The 22,803-nt window shown below is 40.4% G+C and overlaps 1 pseudogene; it reads right to left on the reverse strand.

The window, feature by feature from the left end:
• Window positions 1–4,744: 4,744 nt before the first annotated feature.
• LOC120104856 lies at window positions 4,745–4,842 on the reverse strand (annotated as a pseudogene).
• Between the last annotated feature and the right edge of the window lie 17,961 nt (window positions 4,843–22,803).

Here is a 22,803-nt window from a genome sequence, read left to right on the forward strand (position 1 = left end):
TAGGGCTAAACCATGAGAGGGACACCTAATCCTCCTTGGAGGAGGATTAGGTTAACCAGGTAAGAGGGGAATGAGCCCCTCTCATCTTCATGGGTGCGGCAACACAAGAGGCGCCGACGCCCCTCTTGGAAAAGATTTAGGGCTCCTAATTTGTAGGAGCCCTAGGTACTTTAAAAGGAGGTGAAAAGGGGGCGGCGCCCTAGAATTGATGCTCTCCTCCTTGCAGCCGTGGCCTCCCTCTCCTCCTTCTCCATCTTCAGCCGCAAGCAAAGGAAAGCAAGGGAAGTTTTGTTTGGTGGCCTCTTCCTCCTCCCTTCTCCCTTCCAACGCAAGAAAAAGAAAGAAGGCTGCAGGGGCTTTGATCTTCTTCCTCTCTTCATCCTTCTTCTTCCTCCTCTCAAGCACAATCAAGGGTTGATTGAAAGAGAGGAGATCAGCCATCAAAAGTTATCTCTGCAAGGGAGCTAGCACCCCGGGGAGATAGAAAGCTTGGATTGGTCCTCTGCTTCGTGTGGATACCCGTAGAGGCCGGGCACTTGAACAGCTTCAAGCGAACCTTCATCCTAAACCACAAACTTCAGTTTGCGGTGATCATCTATCCGCACAAGGTGAAGATCTGATCTTCTAAATGTTTTAAAAGTTTTTAATCCTTATATATTTACGAATGGTTTTTGAACAACGTTCATGCGATGAACGGTTGATCCCGCGCATGCCTCTTCCGCTGCATCTGAATTTTTTTAAAATTTTAGCGGCATGATCGGGGTTTTCTAACAGTTAGATGTACCTATTCCTGAGGGGGAACCCTCTCGCTCACTGCGTCACACAGATCGCATGGGTGAGGGGACTCTTCATCGGATGGGATTTCATAGAGTAGAGGGAGTCTGGGTACGGAGACCATCCACTTCATCTGACCCAACCACTCATCACTCTCCTGCCTCTGACAATGACCAGGACCACCATACAGATCTACCCACCCATCCTTCTACCTCTGGTCCTGCACATATAGAGCCCTCCACCTCCACTGCCCCATCTACTCAGCAGCAGCCACTGGAGGTCCGCATATCTTCTGAGCAGCTCCGAGAGTTGCGGCAGGAGATAGTGAGGGATCTGAGAGATGACTTGCTGAGGGAGCTCCGAGGTCCTCAGAGTGCTCCCTCCACCGAGCTAGTTCCCTCCTTAACAGCCATGACAGAGATGGTTGCAAATCAGAAGGAGGAGATATTCAACATTCGAAGCCTAGTTCAAGGTCAATACTGGAACATAAGTGACGTCAAGGACGACACAAGGGAGATGCGAGATAGCATCAAACATGAGCTAGGCAACCAGAGTCAGGGTGCAGAGAGACTAGCCAATGTACTGATCTTCAAACTTGACACCCTCCAGGAGAGTGTGAACAACATTTCTTCGACTCAGTCCAGAACCACCTCGGAGATTCTTGAACAACTGGGGAACATCAATGGGGGGTTAAGCATGGTCATCAAACACACTAGACTGAGCAAGGGAGCCACATCCTTGATGAGAGCACAAAAGTGCGATCTACACATCACTTAAATTAGTATTATTGCTAACAAAAAAATGATAAATGTGCTGCATTAATATTATATTTTTGTGGGGTGCAAGTGATCGAAAATCAAAGCTAAAATGCACATTGGGTCCAAAAATATGCATCACTGCAGGTTACCAGCCAACTGCATGTGTCAACCCCAGTTGCACACTAGAAGGAGGTCAAGTTCAGCCATCCACGGTTCATCTCCCATGCATCCAAGGCCCTTCTACCAGATCCCACGCGTTCCAAGCTTCCACGTTCACAGAGCATCTTAGCGGCCTCATGCGATCAGCCTTCCAGCGATCTGTCCGTGCCTCCTTCCGATCCGCCCGCCTCCCAGGATCCATGATCTAATCGTCCGCATCCTGACTCCTCTCGGATCTCCAACGATCCAGCTTCTTCCAGCCACATCATCTCCCAGCATCACAACATCGCCAGCGTCCACACGAGCAAAGCCCAGCCGTCCTGAAGCCTTCCCGCATCCGATTCTTCTGAATCCACGCGTTCATCCTTCCGTTCGCGATCACATCTCGTTCACGTTCACAGCAAATCCCGTGATGCATTCCAAAGCTTCCACGTTCCAGCTCCTCTCGGATCCCTAACGATCCAGCCCCAGCATCTTCCTCGCAGTCCACGCGTCCATCCGTGCTTCAGCCGAGCCCGTGTCACATGCGTCCGCCCGCTTCTTCTGCCTCTCCAATCTTGGTTGAGCCTCTCCGCATCCGGGATACTCGGCAGCCAACACGAGAGGAGCATCCCGTGTGATCAGGGGGTCCACTGGGAGATATAAGGAACTCTCTTCTCGGCTGGAGGGAGGGGGGTTTGTAAAAAGAACAAAGCCTCAATCCCTCATTCGAAAAACAGAGGAGGCCCTCTGTCAAAAGAAAAAAAAAAAGAAAGGGAAACAGGGCCTCCCCTGTTTCCGAAAAGAAAAGAAAGAAAGGAAAAAGGGGAGAATGAAAGGGGGACTCATTTTTAAAATGAGTGGCTGATTTCTTAGGAAGGGAGATGGAAGAACCTTTGATGTATTGCTCTTTGAAGTAAACTCTAAACTTTTGCCTTGAATGAATTATATTTACTGATATGTTTTTGATCCATGCATAGTTATTTCGTGGATAGCTCATTAATGGATTATGATTATTGATATATGGATTGCTTTAGTATTTAATTCATCGTAGACGTAGAAAGCACGACGAATGCTTAGAAATTGAGTTGATATGTTCATGAAATATATACCATGATTAAATCTATCCTACCATTCATTTTTAATCAAGAACCATAGAGCTTATTTCTTGAATGCAATATCGTCAAGGGGGATTTCAGATCCCTACCATCTTTATTTTATTAAACTTTATTTATTGCTATATTGTTCTCCGATTTTAATTTCTGAAAATCAAAACATAATTTTAATCCACAAATTTATTGAATTAATTAATCTAAAATTATATTAAATAATCTCGTATATATTTCGTTCCCTGAGGATTCGACCTCGGACTCCCGAGAATTTACTACTTGTGCGATTCTCCTGCACTTGGGAGAACAATTTTGTTTTTGCATCAAGTTTTTGGCGCCGTTGCCGGAGAATGGCTGATTTATTAGTATAATTTTAGATTTAATTAGTATTTTAGTAGTTAGTCTTTTTCTTTCGAAAAAAAAAAAAAAATCTTTACTACTGTTTTTTTATTCCCTGCACAGTCTGCATCAAACTCTGATATCAAAGTAATTAACCGTCTGATTGAACTCAAATTTGGTCGTCAGGTGCAGGACCTGTGTTTCTTTCATCTGAACGGTCTGATTGACATTCGGAAACTTTTAAAACTATTAGATTAATACGAAACCTTGCTGCTTTCTGTTTTGAATTTTCTGCATATAATTGTTTTAGAATCAGAATTTTATTGTTATCATATCTCATTAACCCTTGTTGCTAATTGAAAATTTAAGAAAAAAAAAACTTTAAGAAAAGAGAGGAAAAACCTAAAATTTCAAATTTCAAACTTCAACTCATAAAATTTTAAAAAAATAAATAATTTGCTTGATCACCTATTCAATGAAATTTAATGTCATGTCATAAAACATTAAAAAAAAAAATCTCTTGATTGTTGCATATAGTATAAGGCATCAACATAAAATATTCTAAGGGCTGAACCCATTTAAAAAGATAAGGTCGGAATTTCATCACTCGTCCTTAGCCCAAAAATCACCCCATTGCATAAATATCCTAAGCTTAACTAAAATCAACTAGACGTTGGCCCCTAAGGACATTCGAGCTCAATAGGATGAAGACCACCGAAAGTTGCACCAATTTCGCTCTGTGGCTTAGTTGATGTCTAGGCAAGCTTTGTCCTTATAAGGGAGACAGTTAATCTGTTCGAGGCAAGTGGGTTTTAAGTGGGACCTTTGCGAACGCATCGTGACCTCTCCACTTACCTGGGAGCTTACCTGGTCAACTCGGTTCATTAGACCGGATTGGAGGCTTAGGTGCCCTCTTCAAACCAGTTAGGAGCTGTCTAGAAATTTAAGAAAAATATTAGAAATTCAGGTGTAATGTTTAGTTGCATGTTTGATTGTGAATAGATTTTTGTTTTAGGGTGTCGTTTTAGGGTATCTTTAGTTGGTTCTTATATTTATATTTATTTAAAAAAATATAAAAAAAAAATTAAATTTTGTATGCTAGGTTGGAATAGGGACGACACCGGTTGATTAAGTCGTACAACTTTAGATCATCCCTTAGGACACATCCTTGAAATTCTTTCGCAGTATCTCACACCTTGTGAGATGGCAAATTTTTCTGATGATGTAGGAAGTCACCATGGTGATGAAGGTAGACCCCCAGTTATGACACTTCGACAATACTTACATCCCACTAGGACTAGTCAACCTTCATGCATGACTATTCCTAAAAATGTAGGACACTTTGAAATCAAACCAGGGGTAATTCAATTGCTGCCCAAGTATCATGGAATAGAATCCGAGAACCCTTATCTTCACCTTAAAGATTTTGAGAAAATTAGCATCACATTTAGAGTGCCAAATGTATCAGAAGATGTCCTTAAATTGACCTTGTTTCCTTTTTCCTTAAAGGATAAAGCCAAAACATGGCTGAACTCCTTGAAACCTAGATCGCTAGGAACATGGCATGATATGCAAAGAGAATTCTTGAAAAAATTCTTTCCCGCACAAAGGACTAACTTTTTGAAAAGGCACATTAGCAATTTCCAACAAAAAGATCATGAAATATTTTATGAATGCTGGGAGAGATTTAAAGATTTGCTTCTCTCTTGTCCTCATCATGGGTTTGAAATATGGAGAACCATTAGTTTCTTTTACGAAGGGTTGTCTCCACAGTTAAAACAATTTATAGAGACTATGTGCAATGATCTATTTTTGGAAAAGCAACCTGATGAGGCATGGGACTATTTAGATTCTCTCGCAGAGACTGCACAATTATGGGATACAGGGGATAGAGTGAATAAACCTTTACCTAAGCCTACTAGCATTGGACATGGGGGCCTTTACAACCTTAGTACTCAAGATGATATTCAGGCTAAAATGGCAGCCCTCACTAGGAAGGTAGAGGAAATTGAACTTAGAAGGATTGAACCCGTCAAGACCGTAGAACATAACAGCGAGTGTTGTAGGATTTGCGAGATGCCTGACCATCTCATCACTGATTGCCCCACAATATCCGCATTCAAGGAAGTCTTGCACGATCAGGCCAATGTTATGAATACCTATCAAAAATCTTTCAATAATCCTTTTTCGGGTACTTACAACCCTGGTTGGAAGAACCATCCAAATTTCAGGTGGAGGAATGACCAACCTCAACAAGTATATAACCCAACTCCTCCACCTCCGCACCCTCATTATGCACATGCACCCCCTCAAAAATCCAGTCTCGAAGAAACTTTGCAATCTTTTATGCAGGGTCAAGCTAAAATCAATGATGAATTAAGAAATCAACTGACAACGCTGACCACTATTTTAAGTGCTCAAGAGAAAGGTAAGCTACCAGCTCAACCACATCCTAATCCTCAAGTCTATGGCGATAGTAATGCATCATCTTCAACTTCGCATAAAGAGCAAGCAAAGAGTATAATAACTTTGCGAAGTGAAAAGATTATTGACCGACCAGTCCCAGAACAAACACAAGTCATACCTGATTCTGACCCTCCCAAGACAAAAGAAAAGGATAATGAAGAAACTGAAGCACCAACATCTACTGAAAAAATTGAATGTCCTTTTCCTGCACCATTTCCACAAAGATTAAAGCCCTTGCAAAAGCTTGAACCAAACTCTGAAATTCTTGAGCTTTTTAAGCAAGTAAAAATCAATGTACCTCTTCTTGATGCAATCAAACAAGTGCCTTCCTATGCAAAAATTTTAAAAGATTTGTGCACTGTCAAGCGTCGTTTAAATGTCAAGAAGAAGGCATTTCTGGCTGAAAATGTGAGTGCGATTTTACAGCATAAAATTCTCCCTAAATATAAGGATCCAGGTTGCCCAACTATCTCGTGCATCATTGGCAATTTTAGGATTGAGCGAGCATTGCTAGATTTAGGAGCGAGTGTGAACTTGTTGCCATATACGGTATATGAGCAACTCGATTTGGGTGAGTTGAAGCCAACAACTGTGACCTTACAATTAGCTGACAGGTCAGTGAAGGTTCCTAGAGGGATTATCGAAGATGTGTTGGTCCAAGTAGACAAGTTCTATTTTCCTGTTGATTTTATCGTACTGGACACACATCCGGCTTCCAATTCACCATCTCAGATTCCGGTCATCTTAGGACGTCCATTCCTTGCAACTTCTAATGCATTGATCAATTGTAGGAATGGTGTCATGAAGCTTTCTTTTGGCAATATGACTTTGGAACTGAACGTGTTTAGTATAGGTAAACAACCCAGTGATCGTGAAGAAAGTAAAGAAGTTGAATGGGTTGAAACCATTGCGGAAGAATATTTGTTAAAAGAAACATTTACTGAATCGGCCGACAATGGTTTAATGGATTGGTGTTCTGAAGGTACTGCTGATGATGTGGTCCCACCTATTTTAGATAATTCGGATGTCATCATGGTCAATGGGTAGAGACCAAGAATAGAGGAATTTGAACAGTTGCCACCTCGAAAAGCAAAGATAGTACCATCCCATGAACAAACACCTAAGCTCGAGTTGAAACCTTTACCGAAGAAACTCAAGTATTCCTTTCTTGGACCCGAGGACACATTTCCTATAATCATCTCATCTGATCTGGATCATGCCCAAGAAAGAAAATTACTTTGTGTTCTAAAGAATAAAGGAGCTTTAGGGTGGTCTATTGCCGACTTGAAGGGGATTAGCCCTTTAATTTGCACGCACCAAATATATTTGGAGGACAATGCCAAAACCACAAGGCAAATGCAACGCAGGTTGAACCCTACGATGAGAGATGTGGTTAAAGCAGAAGTCCTCAAGTTGCTTGACGTGGGTATTATTTACCCAATTTCCGATAGCAAGTGGGTGAGTCCTACTCAAGTCGTGCCCAAGAAAGCAGGTCTGACGGTAGTCAAAAATGATCAGGGTGAACTAGTTCCAACTCGTGTTCCGACGAGTTGGCGCATGTGTGTTGACTACCAAAAATTGAATTTGGTCACTAGGAAGGATCACTTTCCCCTACCCTTCCTAGACCAAGTTTTGGAAAAAGTTGCAGGACACAAATTCTATTGTTTTCTCGATGGCTATTCCGGGTACTACCAAATCGAAATTTCACCTGAGGATCAAGAGAAGACTACCTTCACTTGTCCTTTTGGCACATTCGCTTTCCGTCGGATGCCATTCGGGTTGTGTAATGCACCTGCAACATTCCAAAGGTGTATGCTCAGCATTTTTGAAGAAATGAACGAGAAATTTTTAGAAGTGTTTATGGATGATTTCTCTATTTTTGGCGATTCTTTTGATGATTGTTTATTACATTTACAAGCAGTCTTAGCTCGATGCATGGAAAGAATCTGATACTAAATTGGGATAAATGCCACTTTATGGTGCCAAAGGGAATTGTCCTAGGACATATTGTTTCATCGAAGGGCATGGAAGTTGATAGAGCCAAGATTGACTTAATCGCCAAGCTACCTGCACCCAAAACGGTTAGAGATGTTAGATCATTTTTGGGTCACGCAGGATTTTATAGGAGGTTCATCAAGGACTTTAGTGTCATAGCCCGACCATTATGTAACCTCCTATCCCTTGATACACCGTTCAATTGGACTGAAACATGTCAAGAGGCATTCGAAAAATTGAAGGCTATGCTTAGCACTGCACCCATCGTGCGACCACCTGATTGGTCATTACCTTTTGAGATCATGTGCGATGCTAGTGACTATACGATAGGAGCTGTCCTAGGACAACGCAAGGATAATAAGCCATATGTCATCTACTATGCAAGCAAAACCTTAAATGATGCTCAAATGAATTACACCACCACCGAGAAGGAATTACTTGCAGTAGTATTTGCATTAGACAAATTTCGCTCTTATATCTTTGGTGCTCCTATTGTTATCTTTACAGATCATGCAGCGCTAAAATATTTATTGGATAAGAAAGATGCCAAACCACGCTTAATACGATGGATACTTCTACTCCAAAAATTTGACATCACTATCAAAGATAAAAAGGGAGTAGAAAATGTAGTTGCTGACCATTTATCATGGCTAGTTTTTAATGATTCGGTGCCACAGTTGCCCATCAAGGACTCGTTCCCTGAAGAGCAATTGTTTGCACTTTCTACTATGCCATGGTATGCTGATATTGTAAACTTTCTTGTCACGAACCAGATGCCGGAGCATTGGGGATCGAATGATAAGAATAATTTCTTACGTGAAGTAAGAAGTTATTATTATGATGCCCCCTATTTGTTCAAGTATTGCAATGATCAAATCTTTAGAAGATGCATTCCGGATCATGAGATACAAAGTGTACTCTCTTTTTGTCATGCCAGTACTTGCGGAGGATACTTTGTATCTAAGAAAACAGCAGCTAAGGTGTTACAATGTGGTTTTTATTGGCCTACACTATTTAAAGATGCCTATGAGTTCTGTAGGACATGTGACCCATGTCAACGTGTTGGAAGTCTAACTCGTAGGCAAATGATGCCTCTTCAGCCCATTACTGTTATTGAAATTTTTGACATTTGGAGCATCGATTTCATGGGCCCATTCCCACCATCTTTTGGATATAAGTATATTTTGGTTGGTGTTGAGTATGTGTCCAAATGGGTAGAAGCTATGTCGTGTCGAACAAATGACCACAAACCAGTTTTAAAATTTCTTAAAGAAAACATATTTTCTAGGTTTGGGATGCCCAAGGTTATAATTAGTGATGGGGAAAAACATTTCTGTAATAAGCCTTTTGAGATTCTGTTACGAAAGTACGGTATCACCCATAGAATTGCAACCCCTTATCACCCGCAGACTAGTGGCCAAGTGGAGTTAGCCAATCGGGAGATTAAACGAATTTTAGAGAAAACGGTGAATCCATCACGCAAAGATTGGTCTTTAAAACTTTCTGACGCATTATGGGCTTACCGTACTACTTATAAAACTATTCTTGGTATGTCCCCGTATCGGCTAGTCTATGGAAAAGCATGTCATCTACCTGTTGAAATAGAGCATAAATCGTATTGGGCCATTAGAAAATTAAACTTTGAATTGTCAGATGCTGGTTTAGCTAGAAAAATACAACTAAGTGAGTTGAATGAAATTCGTCGGGATGCGTATGACAATGCTAGACTTTGTAAAGAACGAATGAAAATTAGGCATGATTGTTGCCCAGATAGACAACCCAAGAGGGGGGGTAAATTGGGTTTTTAAATAATTATTGCAATTAAACGCTTTGTGAGTAACTAATTAAATCTTTTTCCGAGTAGATTAATTAGATGCTATATGCAGTGGATGAAGGGAAAGTAAGAGACAATAAAGCAATCACGAACACAAGCAAATTTATAGTGGTTCGGAGCTAACCCTTGCTCCTACGTCCACTCTCCAAGCCTCACTTGGGAATTCACTATAACCCCTCGGATTACAGCCAGTTGTTTTACAAGTTCACAACCCAACTTGTTGTTTTACGAGATCACAACGAACTCGGCCGGTTTTCCCAAGCTCACCGACTAGAACCACCCGATTGTTTTCCCGGGATCACAATCAAACCCTTACACCGTTGGTTTCAACCTAGGCTCACCAACAAACCTTAACACCCTTGATTCAATCCCCTGATTGAATCAAGTAAGAAACAAATGGTTTGAAAAACAACCAAAAAAAGGAAGCTTCTTAACAAGTAGATATTCAGTGATTAATAACAAGAGAGAAGTTAAGAGCCCTCAAACAGATTTATGAAGATGTAGAGGAGGGCTTCTCGAACTCGGGGTCTCCTCTTGAATGTCTCGAAGACTTGATGACTGACGGAGACTTCTTGAATGCTGGAAAGAGTTGGTTGGATGGAGTTTAATGCCTCTCTTCCTTCTTTCACGTGTATTCCCTTTGAAATCCTTTGGTAGGTGGAGATTACTTATTTTCTTTGAATGGAATGTCACTTCTCTACCTTGCTACAGTTCTCTGTGGCTATTTAAGCCATTCCCCACGAAAACTAGCCGTTAGACCCAATATTCTAGCCGTTCTGCACATTCTGCAACTTTTGACAATGTTTCCGTTGGGATCGGAGTCGACTCGCGCGATCTGGAGTCGACTCGCCTGTTGCAAGAGTCGACTCATGCTTTTCAGGAGACGGCTCGGCAATTGTTCTGAATTTGAATTAAAGTGCTGTCTCGACTGGGAGTCGACTCGACTCAAGCTGGAGTCGACTCCCCAATGTCTGGAGCTGACCTGGCACTTTTGGAGTCAACTCGTTCCAAGAAATCCAGAGATGTATTTTTCAAGTTTGCTCACTCGAGTCGACTCGGATATTCTGGGAGTCGACTCGGCACACAGAGTCCGAACTCCCGATCTTCTGTCTGTTGACTTGTGCCGTCTCGGAGTCGACTCGAACTGTCTCGGAGTCGACTCGGCTCTCAGAGAAGAAAATTTAGTCTTCTGTCTTTGGGGTCGCGCTGCCTTGGAGTCGACTCGAACTGTCTTGGAGTCGACTCGCCTCTCAGAGATGAAAATACCGTCTTCTGTCTTTGGGGTTGCGCTGTCTTGGAGTCGACTCGGACCTTGCGGGAGTCGACTCGGCTCTCAGTGTCCAAAATTTGCTCTCTGACTTTTGCCTTGTGTTACTCTGGGAGTCGACTCGGCTCTCAGGGTCCAAAATAGCTTCTCTGTCTTTCTGTCTGTTACTCCCTGGGGTCGACTCGTACTACTCTGGAGTCGACTCGGCACTCATCGGAGTCGACTCGCGCTCTTCAGGAGTCGACTCGTTGACATGTTCTGGGATGAATCTTTCTGTCCGTCTGTCTGTTCTCAGTCGGAGTCGACTCGTAATGTACAGGAGTCGACTCGAGCCTGTGCCAGTGCCTCTGATACGCTTGGAGTCGACTCGTAATCTCCCGGAGTCGACTCGAGACTCAGACTTTGGTTCAAATTGAATTCTTTACTTATCCAAAATGTATTGAACCAAATCTTGAGACACTTAACCATAAATTTATAAGTATTTGACTGAAACACTAGATTGAATTCATTAGTATAACATAAGATATACTCAAATGCTTTGAGCTCATCAAAATCAAATAGGGTTATAATCAATCACTCCACAATCTCCCCCTTTTTGATGATGACAAAATATTGAGTATTTGTAAAGTGAATTGCTCAACCAAAAAGGAAATTTATAGTAAAATTTTAAAATGAATTCAAGTGTCTAGTTATTTAATTTATCCAAAACTGAAAGGTGTGAAACAGTAAATTTTGAAGTTAAAGCTCCCCCTTTCATTTGGAATTATATAAGCCTTCATGTCATGCAATCAATTGTTTGGATTATATATATTTAATGAATTTGCTTTCTTAAGATTTCAGATTCTCCCCCTCAACACATGCATTCAACTTTATTTAGATTCTCTGAAATTTTCTTTTAGTGTGTTGAAGCTTTTGAACTTAAATTTTTGGTTATAGAGGGAAAATCTGCCAATTTGTTCTTGAGTATGATTCAACTAATCTCCGAATATCCCTTGAATAGATTCTGGAGATTACTCCTTTAGGAGCCCCAACAGAGAGATAATGAGCCTCGAGGTATCGAATCCACTTAGAACAAATTATTTTGTGTTTTAAAAGTTTTCTTTTTATTGATTCCCTTTATATGTCTATTCAATATATTTTCTTTCCCTTTTTGTCATCATAGCAAAAAGGCAGAAAGCACATCATACAAGCAGTTAGAGATCAAATTTGCACAATTTGGAAGAAAAAATGTCTACTCATTGTATTGATGTATATTTAAGTACAATTGTAGATACATCCAAAAGTAGAAAAGTAAGTACATAGCAAAAAGAAAAAAGCAAGCTACACTAGGATTTCTTTGTGGTGGAGGATGTGGCTCCCTTGCTCAGTCTAGATTGTTGCATAATTAAACTGATCCCATCTGTAATGTTTCCTAGCTGCTTTATGATCTCCGAGGTGGCCCTACTCTGGATCGAGGTAAGCTCAGTCAAATTCTCCTGTAGGGTATCCAACTTGAAGATCAATACATTGGCTAGACGCTCGGCCCCCTGACTCTGGCTGCCTAGGTCCTGTCGGATATCATCTCGCATCTTTCTTGTGTTACTCGTGACATCGCTCATATTTGAAAATTGGGTTTGAATTAGGCTTCTTACATTGTAGATTTCTTCCCTCAGATGAGCCGTCATCTCGGTCACGGCTGCCAATGATGGAACCAACGCAGTAGAGGGAGCAGTCGCTGGACCTCGGAGCTCCCTCAATAGGTCGTCCTGAAGATCCCTCACGATCTCCTGTCGCAACTCCCGGAGCTGCTCAAGTGATATCTGGACCTCTAGTGGCTGAGTAGGTGGTGCAGTGGAGGGTCCGGCTGAAGTAGATGGTGCTGAAGTGGAGGGATAGGTGGGAAAATCAGAGTCATGATCAGGGCTGGGGGAGTGTCGAGTAGTAGGGTCAGAAGGTGTGGAAGAGGATGGTTTCCGGACCCAGACTCCCTCAACCTTATGGAAACCCATCCTGTGTAGAGTCCCCTCACCCATGCGATCGGTGTATCGCAGTGAGTGAGAGGGTTCCCCCTCAGGAATGGGGACCTCTAACTCCCTAAAGATCAAAGTATAGAGCATGCCATAGGGAAGAGTAAGCCTTGGTTTGTCTAGAGGCTCACATAGGTATTTATAGATGAGTTTTGGGAAGTTGATTGGAGTATCCTGAAGAATGTAGAACATTAGGGCTAGGTCCCTCTCAGATACAAAATCAAAACGCCCTGTCTTGGGGAAGAGGGTCCTAGATATGATGCTCTAGAGGAGCCGCATTTCAGCTGATAGCTGATTTGCAGACACCTCTTCTAGGGGGGACTGAGGTGGACTCCCTAGTATGGCCGTAAGGGCCTCAGTCCTATCTGCTGGGTGAGAGGGAAACACTCCTACTTGGGGAAGATGGAGGACTTGAGCAATGAAGTCCTCCAAAATAAATATTGGGACACCCGCTACGGTTCCCTGTATCCCACCATGACCCCTAGCTACTGTACCGTAAAATTTCCTAACCAACCCCGGGTAAGTAGAGAGATCTAGGGAACAAAACATTTCTAACCCTTGAGCCCTTAACCTATGCCCTAGGGTAAAGCCTTCCCGGGAAAGGAAGTCGAAGTTGACATATCTCCCGGTGGAGACCGCCTTCCCGGCGCACGGACGCGAGGGAACCGGCCTCGGCGGGGAAGGAACCGGAGGTTGTGGCCTCACGGGATCATTCCGAGCCTTTGACCGTCGCTCGGTACCGCTCGCGGGTTGGGGCCTTTTCCGGCTTGGGACAACAACTTTTCGAGGCATCCTAGACCTAGGGAGGAGGAAAGGACACGAGCGACGGAGGGAAACTCGACGGAAATGCCCTAATGGAGGTCGGAGACGAGGTCGGAGACGACTCTAGATTTCTTGAACAGTGGCGGCGGTGAATTAGAAGTGTCGATTGAACGCTTCGATTAGGGTTAAAACATCAGATTTCCGACCTCGAGTCGACTCCAGTAAGTCGTGAGTCGACTCGACCTCGAGTCGACTCCAAAATATGCGCGAGTCGACTCCCCCTATGCTACCATCGACCTTGAGTCGACTCCTATCTATGTGCGAGTCGACTCCTCCATGAGCCGACTCTAAAATGTATCCGAGTTGGCTCGAACTCTGGCACGCACCCAAAAAAATCATGTTATTTTCATGCCAAACAAGGGATAATCAAAAAGTTTGTGATCTGAATTGATGATCATAGATGGAAAACTCTATATTTAACACAAGCTAATCACCAAAATCAATGAATTAGTAGAGAATATCACTAGGATGGATCAATCACTCCTAATCCTTTCCTAAGTACACAGAATCGCTCTTCACTCAAGGGTTTTGTGAAGATATCAGCTAATTGATCATCAGTGCAAACAAATTGAAGTGTCACATCACCATTCAGTACATGATCTCTTATGAAGTGATGTCTTATCTCAATATGTTTAGTTCTTGAGTGCTGAATTGGATTTTTAGTTAGATTAATGGCACTTGTATTATCACAATTAATGAGAATTTTATCTTGTTTAATGCCATAATCTTCAAGTTGTTGTTTAATCCACAAGATTTGAGCACAACAACTCCCGGCAGCAACATATTCGGCTTCAGCTGTAGATAATGCAACCGTGTTTTGTTTCTTGCTAAACTATGAGATTAAATTTTCTCCTAAGAATTGACATGACCCGCTGGTGCTTTTTCTATCAAGTTTATAACTAGCAAAATCTGAATCTGTATACCCTATTAAGTTTAGGCTAGATTCTTTAGAATACCATAAACCTATATTTTTTATTCCTATTAGGTATTTAAAGATTTTCTTAACTGCAATTAAATATGATTCCTTAGGATTAGATTGATATCTAGCACACATGTATACACTAAACATGATATCAGGTCTACTTGCAGTGAGATATAATAAAGATCCTATCATACCTCTATACATCTTTTGATCTACTGATTTACCTGATTCATCTTGGTCTAGTTTGCATGATGAGCTCATGGGTGTGCTGATTGACTTGTTTCCTTCCATATCAAACTTCTTAAGCATCTCCTTGATGTATTTAGCTTGATTGATGAAGATCCCTTCTTCAGATTGTTTGATTTGGAGTCCGAGAAAATAGTTCAGCTCTCCCATCATGCTCATTTCAAATTCACTCTGCATCAAGTCAGCAAATTCTTCGCAGAGGTGATTGTTAATAGCACCGAAAATAATATCATCAACATAAATCTGCACTACTAACATTTCTTTGTTTTTCTTCTTTAAAAACAATGTTGTATCTATATTTCCTCTAGAGAACTCTTGATCTAGTAGAAATTTGCTAAGTCTTTCATACCATGCTCTAGGTGCTTGTTTCAAACCATAAAGTGCTTTGTTTAGTTTATACACATGATTGGGGTATTGATGATTTTCAAAACCAAGAGGTTGTTCTACATACACCTCCTCATTAATATACCCATTCAAAAAGGCACTTTTTAAATCCATTTGAAATAATTTGAAATCTTTAGAGCATGCAAATGCTAGTAACAATCTAATTGCCTCAAGTCTAGCTACAGGAGCAAAGGTTTCATCAAAGTTTATACCTTCTTCTTGATTATAGCCCTTTGCTACTAGTCTAGCCTTGTTCCTAACTACTATTTCATTTTTGTCAAGTTTATTTTTATATATCCATTTGGTACCTATTATTGAATATTCAGAGGGTCGTTCAACTAGGTTCCATACCTTGTTTCTAGTAAATTGGTTTAGTTCTTCTTGCATTGTATTTATCCAATTTACATCCTTTTCAGCTTCTTCTATATGTTTAGGTTCAAAGTGTGAGACAAATGCTAGATGATTGTTTAAGTTCCTAAGAGATGCTCTAGTCCTAACAGGTTGAGATGGATCATCCAAAATTAATTTCTTTGGATGCCCATGAGCATACCTCCAAGCCTTAGTCAGCCCATGATCCACAGTTGCCTCTTGGCTTGATGATGCATTTCCAATTAGTTTTTGTTCATCTTCTTGTAATGTCATCTCATCAATCTTTTTTTCAAGAATTTCAGCATCATCATCAGGAACAACTCTCTTGCTAGAAGAGATATCACTAGTATCATCAAAAACAACATGTATAGACTCTTCAATAACAAGGGTTCTTTTATTAAAAACTCTATAGCTTTACTTGTTGTAGAATACCCCAAAAATATACCCTCATCAGATTTAGAATCAAATTTACCTAAGTTATCCTTCCCATTATTATGAATGAAACACCTACATCCAAATGCATGAAAATAGTTTACTTTGGGCTTTCTATTTTTCCAAGTTCATAAGGTGTTTTCTTAATAATGGATCTCAATAAAACTCTATTTAATATATGACACGATGTATTAATGGCTTCTCCCCAAAAATACTTAGGAAGGTTACTTTCACATAGCATGGTTCTAGCCATTTCTTCTAGGGTTCTATTCTTTCTTTCTACAACTCCATTTTGTTGTGGTGTCCTAGGTGCAGAAAAATTATGGGTTATCCCCTTTTTACTACAAAATTCATCAAATAGATGATTTTCAAATTCTGTTCCATGGTCACTTCTAATAGCTATGACTGAAGCATTTCTAGCATTAGTTACTTCCTTATGAAATTTCTTAAATACTGAAAAAGCTTGATCTTTATGAGCTAAAAACATGACCCAAGTATATCTAGAAAAGTCATCTACAATAATAAGACCATATTTGTTTCCACCTAGACTTGTGGTTCTAGTTGGTCCAAATAGATCCATGTGTAGTAGTTCTAGAGGTCTAGAGGTAGAGACACAATTTATGGATTTAAAGGAGTTTCTTGATTGTTTGCCATATTGACAAGCTTCACAGATTTTATTTTTCTCAAATTTTAGTTTTGGCAAACCTATCACGGAATCTCTTTTAACTAGTTTTGATATTATATCCATACTTGCATGACCTAACTTACGGTGCCATAACCAACTTGCATCATTATCCTTAGTATCATTAACAACTAAACAGGGGTTATATTTGGCAAGATCCTCAAGATCTACTACGTACACATTGCCACGTCTAATTCCTTTAAATACTAAACTGTTGTTAATTGAGTTAGTTATGATGCATAAAGATGGTTTGAACAGAACATCAAAACCTCTATCACACAATTGACTAATGCTAAGTAGGTTATGCTTAAGACCATCAACATATCGAACATTATCAATAAAGGTTGAAGGGGTGATTTGTACTTTACCTATACCAATGATGTGACCTTGGTTATTGTCTCCAAATGTCACAGCACCTCCCTTCTTAGGCTCAAGGGTGAAGAATTGGTCTTTGTCACCCGTCATGTGTCTTGAGCAGCCACTATCCAAGTACCAACAGTTTTTGTCGACCTTGGCTGCAAGACACTCCTACACAAGAAAATCATACAATTTTAGATACCCAAGTTTTCTTGGGTCCTTCATGGTTAGTAATGTTGGTTCCTTTTGGAACCCAAACTCTTTTAATTTTTCTTTTAGTTTTTCCTTTTCTATGATCACACACATTAGCTTTATGTCCTATTGTTCCACAGCAAAAACAGGTTATTTTCTTAGTTTTGCTTTCCCCTGCTTTTACAAAAAAATTACTAAGGAGCTTTTGCTTATTTTTAGGTTTATACCCTAAACCAGCTCTATTGAACACTGCTCGTTGACTATTAAGTATCATTTCCAATTTTTCAGAGCTATATGTAAACTTTTCTACAAAAGGTTTGTACTTTTCAAGTTCTAGTGCGAACTTTTGTTTTTCTATTTTTAGTGCATTTAAGTCTTTTGTGAAATTACCTCCAATAGTTTGTTTATCCTTTTTAAGTTCAGAAATTTCCTTGGTTAGTTTTTCGTTATCTTTAATTAAGGTATTAGTTTTTTGAATTAACATTTGGTTGCTTGTCTTAAGTTCTAAATTTTCTTTAGTGATAAAATCCTTATCCTTAACTAATTTATCGTATTTATGGAGGTGAGATTGATTGGTTAGTTTTAGCTCTTTATTCTTAAGGCTTATTGTCTTATATTCATCCATTAATTCATTAAACGCATCATATAACTCATCAAAGGTAAAATCTAAATGCGTTTCAGATGTTACCTCATTTTCGTTTGCCATAAAGCATAAATTGGCCTTTTCTTCTTGTTCCTCATCCGATGATGATGATGATGTATTGGAGTCCGATAGGGTAGAGACGAGGACCTTCTTTTTCTTGTACTTGCTGGCCTTCTTGAGCAAAGGACATTCTGCTCTGAAGTGTCCCGGCTTCTTACATTCGTAGCATCCGATTCCCTCATTTTTCCTTTCCTTACCTTTATCCTTGTGATAGGAACTTGAGGGGCCTCTCCTTTGATGAAAGGACTTCTTCCGATTGATGAATCTATGGAATTTTCTTACAAAAAGAGCCTCATTATCCTCTCCCTCATTGTCTTCCTCTTCACTGCTGCTGCTGCAAGATAAATCTTTGTTAGTAGAAACAGATTTGAGGGCTATTACCTTTTTCTTGTGAGAGGACTCTTCTTCAATGTGTTGTTTCATTGTTAGCTCATGCGTCATGAGGGATCCAAGTAGCTTCTCGAGTGGCAGCTTGTTTAAGTCCTTGGCTTCTTGGATTGCCGTTACCTTGGCAAACAACGAAGAATCTTCCTGACAAGGTCACTGTTAGTATAATTTTTGCCAAGGCTTTTTAGGCCATTGACAATGTCAGTAAATCTAGTAAACATGCAAGTGATTGTTTCATTGGAATCCATCTTAAATAATTCATACTTATGAACTAATATATTTATTTTAGACCCTTTTACTTGATTTGTGCCCTCGTGGGTCACTTCAAGTCTATCCCAAATCTCTTTTGCAGAATTGCAAGTAGAGACTCTATTGAATTCATTGCTTTAGTAGAGACTCTATCTAAAGCACAATAAAGCACATTCATTGCTTTGGCATTTAGTTGTGCTTTTCTTATTTCATTGTCATCCCAATCCTTTTTAAGTTTGGGTATAGTAACACCCTCTACAAAAATTGATGGGATGTATGGTCCATTAAGTATGGTGGTCCACATCTCATAGTCTTGTGCTTGGATAAATATTCTCATCCTAGCCTTCCAATATGAGTAGTCGGATCCATTAAAGAATGGAGGTCTATGGGTGGACTGGCCCTCAATATGAAAAGATCCAAATGGGGTTGTCATTTTGATCTTTTACCCTTTTGGTAAAAGAGTTCCGGCTCTGATACCACTTGTTGCCCAGATAGACAACCCAAGAGGGAGGGTGAATTGAGTTTTTAAATAATTATTGCAATTAAACGCTTTGTGAATAACTAATTAAATCTTTTTCTGAGTAGATTAATTAGATGCTATATGCAGTGGATGAAGGAAAAGTAAGAGACAATAAAGCAATCACGAACACAAGCAAATTTATAGTGGTTCGGAGCTAACTTTTGCTCCTACGTCCACTCCCCAAGCCTCACTTGGGAATTCACTATAACCCCTCGGATTACAGCCGGTTGTTTTACAAGTTCACAACCCAACTTGTTGTTTTACGAGATCACAACGAACTCGGTCGGTTTTTCCAGGCTCACCGACTAGAACCATCCGATTGTTTTCTCGGGATCACAATCAAACCCTTACACCGTTGGTTTCAACCTAGACTCACCAACAAACCTTAACACCCTTGATTCAATCCCCTGATTGAATCAAGTAAGAAACAAATGGTTTGAAAAACAACCAGAAAAAGGAAGCTTCTTAACAAGCAGATATTCAGTGATTAATAACAAGAGAGAAGTTAAGAGCCCTCAAACAGATTTATGAAGATGTAGAGGAGGGCTTCTCGAACTCGGGGTCTCCTCTTGAATGTCTCGAAGACTTGATGACTGACGGAGACTTCTTGAATGCTGGGAAGAGTTGGTTGGATGGAGTTTAATGCCTCTCTTCCTTCTTTCACGTGTATTCCCTTTGAAATTCTTTGGTAGGTGGAGATTACTTGTTTTTTTTGAATGGAATGTCACTTCTCTACCTTGCTACAGTTCTCTGTGGCTATTTAAGTCATTTTTCACGAAAACTAGCCGTTAGACCCAATATTCTAGCCGTTCTGCACATTCTGCAACTCCTGACAATATTTTCGTTGGGATCGGAGTCGACTCGCGCGATCTGGAGTCGACTCGCCTGTTGCAGGAGTCGACTCATGCTTTTCAGGAGACGGCTCGGCAACTGTTCTGGATTTGAATTAAAGTGCTGTCTCGACTGGGAGTCGACTCGACTCAAGCTGGAGTCGACTCCCCAATATCTGGAGCTGACCTGGCACTTTTGGAGTCGACTCGTTCCAAGGAATCCAGAGATGTATTTTTCAAGTTTGCTCACTCGAGTCGACTCGGATATTCTGGGAGTCGACTCGGCACTCAGAGTCCGAACTCCAGATCTTCTGTCTGTTGACTTGTGCCGTCTCGGAGTCGACTCGAACTGTCTCGGAGTCGACTCGGCTCTCAGAGAAGAAAATTTAGTCTTCTGTCTTTGGGGTCGCGCTGCCTTGGAGTCGACTCGAACTGTCTTGGAGTCGACTCGCCTCTCAGAGACGAAAATACCGTCTTCTGTCTTTGAGGTTGCGCTGTCTTGGAGTCGACCCGGACTTTGCAGGAGTCGACTCGGCTCTCAGTGTCCGAAATTTGCTCTCTGACTTTTGCCTTGTGTTACTCTGGGAGTCGACTCTCGCTTCCTTAGGAGTCGATCTGCCAACCATCGGAGTCGACTCGAGTTTTTCGGAAGTCGACTCGGCTCTCAGGGTCCAAAATAGCTTCTCTGTCTTTCTGTCTATTACTCCCTGGGGTCGACTCGTACTACTCTGGAGTCGACTCGGCACTCATCGGAGTCGACTCGTGCTCTTCAGGAGTCGACTCGTTGACAGATTCTGAGATGAATCTTTCTGTCCGTCTGTCTGTTCTCAGTCAGAGTTGACTCGTAATGTACAGGAGTCGACTCGAGCCTGTGCTAGTGCTTCTGATATGCTTGGAGTCGACTCGTAATCTCCCGGAGTCGACTCGAGACTCAGACTTTGGTTCAAATTGAATTCTTTACTTATCCAAAATGTATTGAACCAAATCTTGAGACACTTAACCATAAATTTACAAGTATTTGACTGAAACACTAGATTGAATTCATTAGTATAACATAAGATATACTCAAATGCTTTGAGCTCATCAAAATCAAATAGGGTTATAATCAATCACTCCACAATGATAAATCAATTCTAAGAAAATCTTTTGAACCTGCACAAAAAGTTCTTTGTTATGACTCTCGCTTACATCTGTTTCCTGAAAAGTTACGATCAAGATGGACAGGTCCTTTCATTGTAAAAACTGTTTTTCCACATGGGGCAGTTGAAATTGAGAATCCACAGGATGGCAAAATTTTTAAGGTAAATGGACAAAGATTAAAACCTTTTCTTGAGAATTTTGCAGATGAAGAGGACTCCTTTCCCTTGGAGGAGCCTTCTTATGACTGAACATGACGGCCAAGGTATGTGTATATTAGTTAGAATTAAATTTTTTCTTTTATTTCTAGTTTTCTTCTTATTTTGTAGGTCTTCTTTTCTGAAAATCAACAGCTCAAGGTATTCTTCTTCTCTCTATTATTTTCTCTATTGTCTCTCATATATAGTTTTCTTGCATTTTTTTTTTTTTTTACATTGAGGACAATGCAATGTTTAAGTTGGGGGGAGGAAAATATTTTGATCAAAAAAAAAAAAAAATAACGCACGTGTATTTTCATATTAAGCTTGTGCAACTATTAAGGCAAAAAACACATGCATACTATGACTGATCAGAGACCTATTATTAGATCCCCACACATGTACTTAATGACAATAGGAAGGCCTCAGGAGTTCATATTTGTTAACTGCATTTTTATTAGCCTTATCCATAAAAGAAGTACGAGTATCCTTGTTCGTACCATAAGGTTCATGATTTGGTTTTCACATAAAGATAGAGGTTGAATATCCCGACTAAGTTACTTAGGTGCCTTATGATCCGACCTTGGTTGACCTATAGTCACAATGCAGTCACATATATAATAAAAATATCTATATGGTTCAGTCTACCATCTCTTTTCTTGTATGATTAAAAAAAAAAATCCTTATGATGACAAGTCTGGTCTCGTGGCGTAGTCTGGTTCGAGTAATTAAGCCCGAGGGGTGTTTCACCTAATGTCTTGAGCCAACTGGAATGGGGGTCATTGGCTGAAAGCTCGCTACATGGACCTTACTAGAGCTTAATGGGGTTGGATAGCTGTAGTCGTCATGGGTATTGAAAAAAAATAAATAATAATAATAATAAAAATGAAATAACAATAAGCATGAATGAGTTGGTCAGGCTGAACCTAGTGACATGTGGTAATGGCTGGTTTGACTCCATTGTATTGGACTTCTGTGTACTCAGGTTGTTTAGCTAGGATTGATAGCTCTTTCTTTACTTGCAAACCATTCTTGACAAATTTAGACAACATGTGATATTCTAAAAATTTGATGGATCAAGTTCTAACAAATTGTAGAAAATACTTGTGAACTTGAGTAGTGCACCTAAAACTCAGGCGGTGCCCTGTTGTGGTGGAGGTATTAGTACTCTGAGAAAGTCATGCGATTTGATGCACACTCAACTTTTATATTTCCTTGCTTTGACAGTTGCCATGCTTGAAAATATATATCAATTAATTACATGTGTATTAGCTTAGGATTTATTTCATATTTTTATTAGGATCTCATGTCATGTCATATCATTCATGATGTTTGTGGGTAGCATCCCTGAAAACCCTCACGAGACAACACTCGTCCACTAGGGTAACCTAGGGGTTTAACGGCTTGTTGCACGTGCTAAGTGCAATCGTGATTCCTACGAAAGTGAGTGCTTATCTTAATTTTATGCAATTAGTTCAAATAAAACATCAAAGGATCAACCAACACCTTTTGCACTCTCATATTATTATCTGCTCGTTAATTGCTAGAGACTAGCAATAAGCTAGTTGGGGGGTGTGATGAGAGCACAAAAGTGCGATCTACACATCACTTAAATTAGTATTATTGCTAACAAAAAAATGATAAATGTGCTGCATTAATATTATATTTTTGTGGGGTGTAGGTGATCG

Source organism: Phoenix dactylifera, unplaced genomic scaffold, assembly GCF_009389715.1.
Source record: "Phoenix dactylifera cultivar Barhee BC4 unplaced genomic scaffold, palm_55x_up_171113_PBpolish2nd_filt_p 000125F, whole genome shotgun sequence".
Classification (NCBI taxonomy): Eukaryota; Viridiplantae; Streptophyta; class Magnoliopsida; order Arecales; family Arecaceae; genus Phoenix; species Phoenix dactylifera.